Source organism: Geospiza fortis, unplaced genomic scaffold (genome assembly GCF_000277835.1).
Source record: "Geospiza fortis unplaced genomic scaffold, GeoFor_1.0 scaffold53, whole genome shotgun sequence".
Lineage (NCBI taxonomy): Eukaryota > Metazoa > Chordata > Aves > Passeriformes > Thraupidae > Geospiza > Geospiza fortis.
In genome coordinates, this window is record NW_005054305.1 from 7,087,770 (window position 1) to 7,094,377 (window position 6,608).

Here is a 6,608-nt window from a genome sequence, read left to right on the forward strand (position 1 = left end):
ATAACCATAGTATGTAATTCAGGGCACCAACTGAAACCCATACATGGTTGCTCCATCTCATGTTTCTGTAGTCTGTAATGTACTACTTGAGAGAACGGATGTGAGGACAAATTTAGCATTCATAGGCAATTCCCTCCAGGAACACAGAAGGGAATAGGCCTTAATGTGGCTGCTACAAGGGGGCAGCACCATGATTTCATTGTTAAATGAGACACTTCAAAGGACTGCCAGCGTTTTTGTGCTGTATTGGCAAAAACACAGGCTTTCCTGGATTACAGTTACTGTGCTTCTCAATGGCAGATTTTTTTCCCTCTGAAAAGCTGTTCAGGCAAGTGCAGCAAGGCTCCAGTTGCATGACACAACAGTCATAACTGATTGCCTGTGCTTGGAAGAAGCGTGGTTGGATGAAGAAAGACCAGTGTGCCAGGAAATCATGAATAAACTCCAAATGCAGCACTGCATGAGGGAGCTCATAGACCTGCTACTATATCAGGGGGCATCTGATTGTTGTGCAGATGTGTTGGACACTGAGCCATTGTGAACACAGCTGAATTAGGGCATTGTAATGAAGGATTTCTACTCATTTCAATTTTCAGCATACGACTATTGCATCACTGCTCAGCCAAGGCAGACAAAGACCATCCTGTGAATTTTTTTTTTCCTCCTATTTGATAGCTGAACTAATGATTTCATGTTTTCTTTTCAGTGCCAAATTGCTGCAAGGAACAATTCAAGCCGGCAACCAGGGAAAGTGTTTGGATGCCCAAAGTAAGTGTGTTTGTGCATTTGTGGGTTTTTTACCTAAGAACTTGTGTTTGATGTCTGTAAGGCAGTAGCAAGAGAAGTTTGGTATCAATAACAAGTGATATTGCTTTCCATCCTCTTTGACTATGTAATAGTCATGAAACAAAACTGATGAAAATTAACAAGAGGTCACAGACCTCTTAAATAATTAATAAATTAATAAATAATTTTATAATAAATATAATAAGTAATTTTTTTACTGGAATTAGAAGGAAATGGTGGCAGAAAGAAATTAAAAATTAAAAAAAAAAGAGGTGGTCAATGAGTCTGACTTTTCTCTTCTTCCTGGAAGATTTGAGAAATTGTATCCTTCCCTGCTTTTGTTTTGTTAACTGTTGGCTCTTCTGCACTTTATTAGTGTTGCCATCATAATTTAAACAGAAAAAGAGCAGATTACATGAGGTACAAGTACGGAGTTAGCAATTAATGCCTCCTAGAATTTGTAAGGTGCTGTCCCTTTTTTGATCCCCAGCTATGGGAGTTTAACTTCAACCATCCAGCCTTAAGCTTGGCATCTGTGAAATGTGCTCAGGAAGTCACCTGAGGAAAGTGATATCAGACCAGTGATATCAGACAGGAGGCCCACAAGGTGGCAATGTTTAGAAAGCCTTCAGAAGGGATGTGCCCTGAACAGATCCGTGCTTCCTGCCATTGCCATCACTTGCTGCCCTTGTACCATTTCTGCTGCATCAGTGCTGTTAAACAGAAAATGCCAGTGTTGCCAAAATGGAGCATAGGATTAGCTGGTACTAAACATCTTGTTTGAACTGGTTCACCATTGGCAGTGCTCACCATGCTCTACTGGATACCGTTCTTGCCTTTTCCCTTGGAAGGAATGTGCTGCAGCATTAGTGGTTTGCAATAGCTTGGGGCTTCTTTATGCATAGCTAGTAATAAACATATGCCTGGCACTGAAATGATGCTCAGGTTGTGTAATGAAGCATTTCCATTTTCAAAACATACTGCTGCATTTTTACTAATGCTTGCAAAGCTGTTACAGTGTGTAAATAAATGCTAACTTTGGATGTAGGAGGCAGCTCAGTTTGCAGTGATACTTTGTGCTTCACAGCTAGAAGTGAAAAGACTTGCTTTACTGTGAAACGGGGGGGTTGCTACAGGTTATGTAATGCCCTGAAAAAAAAAAAAAAGTAAAGAAAACTTAAATATGTTTTCAGAAAGATTTCTCTAGATACCTGATAGGTGTGAGAAACTATTCAGGATAAGTCCTGTGGTAAATACAAGAATTGCCACCAGCAATTGTTCACCAGTGCAGACACAGGTGAGTAGCAGAGGGACAGTTAAATGAGGAGCCACATAGTACAGATTTATCAGATTGCAAGACTAACTTCAGCAGCAATTAGCAGACATGTGGGGGTCAAGCGTACTTGGAGATTCTCAGGACAATCAGCCTATAATTTAGTCAAAAGAGGCTCATATGCCTCAAGGATGAAACAATAAATCTAGACTACAGGAGGCATCTCAGAGCAAGAGCTAGGGAAACATAAGGTTCTCCCTCATGGATGCAACCCTTCCTGGGAAGGTGCTGCAGATGGAAGGGCAGCAGGACAATGCCTGTGCTGAGCCACAGAGGCTTTCATCTGTTGCTGTCTGTTCTGGCACGGAGCAGAGGCTGCTCCCTAAAGTCAAGCTTTGTCACTGCGGTTATGCTGGCATTGTCACAAGCACTTGGAAAAAACAGGAAATCTAAGGAAAACTGTGAGCATGGAGATAGTGCACAACCACCAAGTGGACATTTATAAAAGCAGACTGCATCCTACCTGTCTAGCAGAAACTTATCTGACGTGTGCAGATTTCCTGCAATGTGTAACCCTTTCTGCAAAGCAACAGACAGCTTTCCAGTGTATTCCCAATGGATTGCTGCTCACTGTTAGCCTTTCCTTTTCAAATCCTTTAGTCCTTATGGCCTATTATATATCCAAATGAAGATCTAGTTATCAGCCTTCTAATACCAGAGATTCATTACATTGCTGCAGAATTAGCTGAGCTATTACAATTCCAAATCCCTGTAGCATGCTATTATATGCTAGTCTTTGGTCAGGAAACCTTCTGGTCAGGTTTCAGTGGCTTTGAGCCTGATAAATGTGTGTAATTTTTTTTTTTTTTTTTTTTTTTTTTTTTTTTTTTTTTTTTTTTTTTTATTTTTTTTTTTGTGGAATTAAGTTATATGGACAACAACATGAGGGATGGATACTGGAATATTCAAGAAATTTTACAGTTCTTGTGTTAGGTGCTCTCATGTGTGACATGCAGATAAGGGGCCTTTTGGCAGCAGCAATTCCCTGACTGACGCACTATCGCCAAAGCAATTGCAATACATCCTAACTTTAGAAAGCAAGGCTGGTTTCTACTGGAACATTAGCTCAGGAATTGTTAGACTTCAGTTATTGTGAGATAGGGGAAAAGAAAGAAAATAGATTGAAAGTGTGTGCATATGAATATATCTACATGTGTATATAAAGTATGTTTGTATGATGAACTACTAATTCATTTAGTGTTCAGGGCAGATCTGAACAAAGGCCTGTATGAGCTTTTTTTCTTCCCTGCAGACATAAATATTCTCTGGTTGCTCGTGACAAAGGTGCATGTACTTACCCAAACCAGGCAGACTAAATCATTGCTTCCTCTCACTCCTTTCTCCTTACCTCCCAGCACCAGAACTGGTGCAGAATAAACACTGTTTCTAGATGAGGGCACTTTGTTTCCCACTCAGTTCCTTGCTACTTGTTTCTCCTAGCTGGCTTTGACAGTATCCGCTAAGACCTGACTTCCATTCAGTGAGAAGACTGAAGTGTGAAATAGGCGAACTTCTGAGCTGAGCAGAGTGCTTTTAAAGCGTTTTCATTCTGTGGAAACACCATAAAGTCCCCCAAAATGCAGTGGAGAACATCTGTTGAGGAGTTGGTCCTGCACAGGACACAGATGCTTTATAGATCCAACAGGAGAAAGCCAGAGCCCTAAAGCCTGAACCTGAGGGAGCAAAGTTAACCAAATGGAATGTTTGTTTATGGCTGTGCACTCACCAGCCCAATCCCTTTTTAACTTACGAATTGGGTAGCTTGGATAGCCTTTTATGGTGCTGTCTGAAGATATTCTGAACTTTGGGGTGATATTTATTTTTCCAGTACTCAATACCAAAAATTATCCCACAGGACCTCAGCAAAGCAGCTGATGATTCATCAGGAATGTAACTTTGCTTTTCAAAAAAGATAACGTGTGGTTTTGTTCAGAGTTAATGAGATCCTTTCCAACACAGAAGCTGTCAACAGCACTGACATACATTTACAGTTACAAAAACACATAGACTTGTGGTTGGGGCTTTTATTAAATAGAAACCTCATTTTCTACTGTAACAAGGAAAAGGCACTGTTTTCTTGCTACTAGTACCTTTTGTACTCAAAGTGTTAGAAGCCTATTATTATTATTTTATACACAATGTGGCTGTTCAGAGGTTACAAAATGGTGCCACTTAATGCCAGGACTGCTGAAGTGATAATATAAAACAATCTATATATAAAAAGATAGCCTTGTTTCTAGGAATCTTTTATTGCCTTCTGCATCTTGCCTATCAATGATGCTTCATTTAGAAGCTGGAGAATGCTCCAGGATGATTCAAGTAATGATTTGAGTTTTGCTCCAGCAGAAAAAGAAACCATAAAGTGTAGGACCTTGAAAAAAATACATACCTTGTCAGATATATCAAGTATTTATAGTGCATGTAGATGTTATAAAAAAAACTGTGTAATTTTTCGAAGAAGTCTTTAGATTTTATAAATATAATCTTGTATGTGCCCCTGTGCTGTGGTAGGCACTGGGGAGCTTTCCTGGCCTCTCTTTCCCATGCTGCTGCTGAAGCCTGCATCTGCACAGCCAGCACTGGGATACTCAGCTGCGGTGCTCAGGGCCTCCAGCAGCAGAGGAAAATCCAGAGGTGGACAGGCTCCAAGTATCAGCATTTTTTAATATTTCTCTGCAATCACTGGAGCTGGAAACTTTGGTTTTCATTAGCTGACTGCTTGGATTCTTATACACTTCAGCTGCTCCATGATCTGCAGAAAATCACCCTGTGTACTGAGTCAGAGTAAAGTGGGAGTCACTGGCAATGCACAGCACACTAATGAGGTCAGGTGGAAGCAGCACATAAGTTGTTCTTAGAGTAAAATTGTTCCTTATAATAATGGCTTCTTCAGCCTTCTTAGAGACTCGTTTAGCACTAGGTCAAGTATGAGAAGGCCACTGTTGTGGAGAGTGCTGTTTTGTTACAGTACAAGGTGGCAAAATTAGAGGTTTTCAGGTCTTGGGACCTAGTAATTTGTTGCACTCAAACCCAAATGTTGTAATCATCTGTAGCATCTTGCATGTCTGCTCCTACCTGAGCCTGGAGCAGGGGCACAGGAACAGGCTTTTGGTGGGAGATGCAAAGGGGCACAGGGGCAAAGTCAATGGCAGCTGGCTTCAGCCTTAAAAGCCTCAGCTGGAGATCTGCCACCAAAGTGTGCGCACTGTGTTAAAAATCCTCTCTGAGTCATTAGGCAGGCCAGGTACATGTCCTGGGTACCATTTACTGTGGGCTGGGTACCATTTACTGTGGGAGCACCAGTTTTAAGCCTCCCAGTATCCATTCCTCATCGAAGGAAGCTGGCAGTGCCCCTGTCTTCAGCTTTATGCAGTGGCTTCCATTAGAACTTCATCCTCTTACAGAAGGTCTGGATTTGGCACACCACTAATGACCTGAGTGGGATGTGTGGGATAAATGCCTCCTGAACAGCACTACAGGAAACTACCCTTACATCATGTCGTAGGTTTTTAAACAAATAACTAATTCTTGTCTTGTGTCTGTACAAAAGAACAATACTGACTGTGCTCAAGTATTTTCAGGCTTGATCTGATTTCATAGCTAGGATCGTTTTTGTGTAATGTAAGAGGCTTCACGTAATCACTCTTTTAAATCTACAGCTTATGTTTGACAAGTGGGTCATTGGTTAATGGAAGCAAGTAAATCCAGCTGTTTATCTTTTCAGTAAGACCACGCACTTTCTGTCTGCTCAGAATGGAGGCATGTACATTTTTAATGACCCTCCCTCTATTTCAGAGTAGGGGTGTGAGGTTTATCTTATATTTCATTTCTTCCTTACATTCAAATAAAATAAAGTCACAGTATTACTTCTGCTGGTATCCCACCTGATCCAAAAACTTGTTGCAGCAGTTGTGGTACTATTAATTTAATTACTGTGTGTGATTTTTTAAAAGTTGTTAATTTGACTTCACTTTCAGAGGAAAATTTACTGTTGGATGTTGCTTAAAAGTTTTCTTGCTCTTTTATTTCTCCCACCCAAGCCCCCAGTATTTCTGTGTGTTGCTCTCAAGAGATGCACCTTCCATTAATGCAGACCAGCAGCAGCTTCCTCCCAGGTAGCTTTAAGTCTTAACATTTTTTGGGTAACTTGAAATTTCAGGGTTTCAGAAATTGCTATGTAAGCCTTCTGTAGGGTCCTAGCCTCTAAATAAAGCACTTGCAGCACTAAGTTAATAAAGTGCTCCAAGTATTAATGGAAACTTGGTCTAATAGGTCAAGCTCCAAAAGCCCTCTTGGGGAATGTCTGTCAGCAACACAATTTTCGTGACACAGTTTTCACATATTCTAATTTTTTTTCAATTCAGACTACTAATATAAGTGTAACATGATTAAAGCTGTCTATGAAAATTATTTTTCCTCTTCATGTGAAAGCTATTTTATTAATAAAGACTTAGCATAAACACTAAGAAGATAATGAGCATTAACTTGC

At 40.4% G+C, this 6,608-nt stretch overlaps 1 protein-coding gene across 2 annotated transcripts in view; it reads left to right on the top strand.

The window, feature by feature from the left end:
- The first annotated feature begins 714 nt into the window (after positions 1-714).
- The window catches only part of MAPRE2 (microtubule associated protein RP/EB family member 2), a 71,320-nt gene continuing 65,426 nt past the window's right edge, over positions 715-6,608 (top strand). The window contains exon 1 of one of the 2 annotated variants that reach the window (XM_031066522.1): positions 715-768. The gene's annotated coding sequence lies outside the window, so the exon portion shown is untranslated. The remainder of the gene's footprint in view (positions 769-6,608) is intronic. The other variant, XM_031066523.1, reaches the window with a different exon arrangement.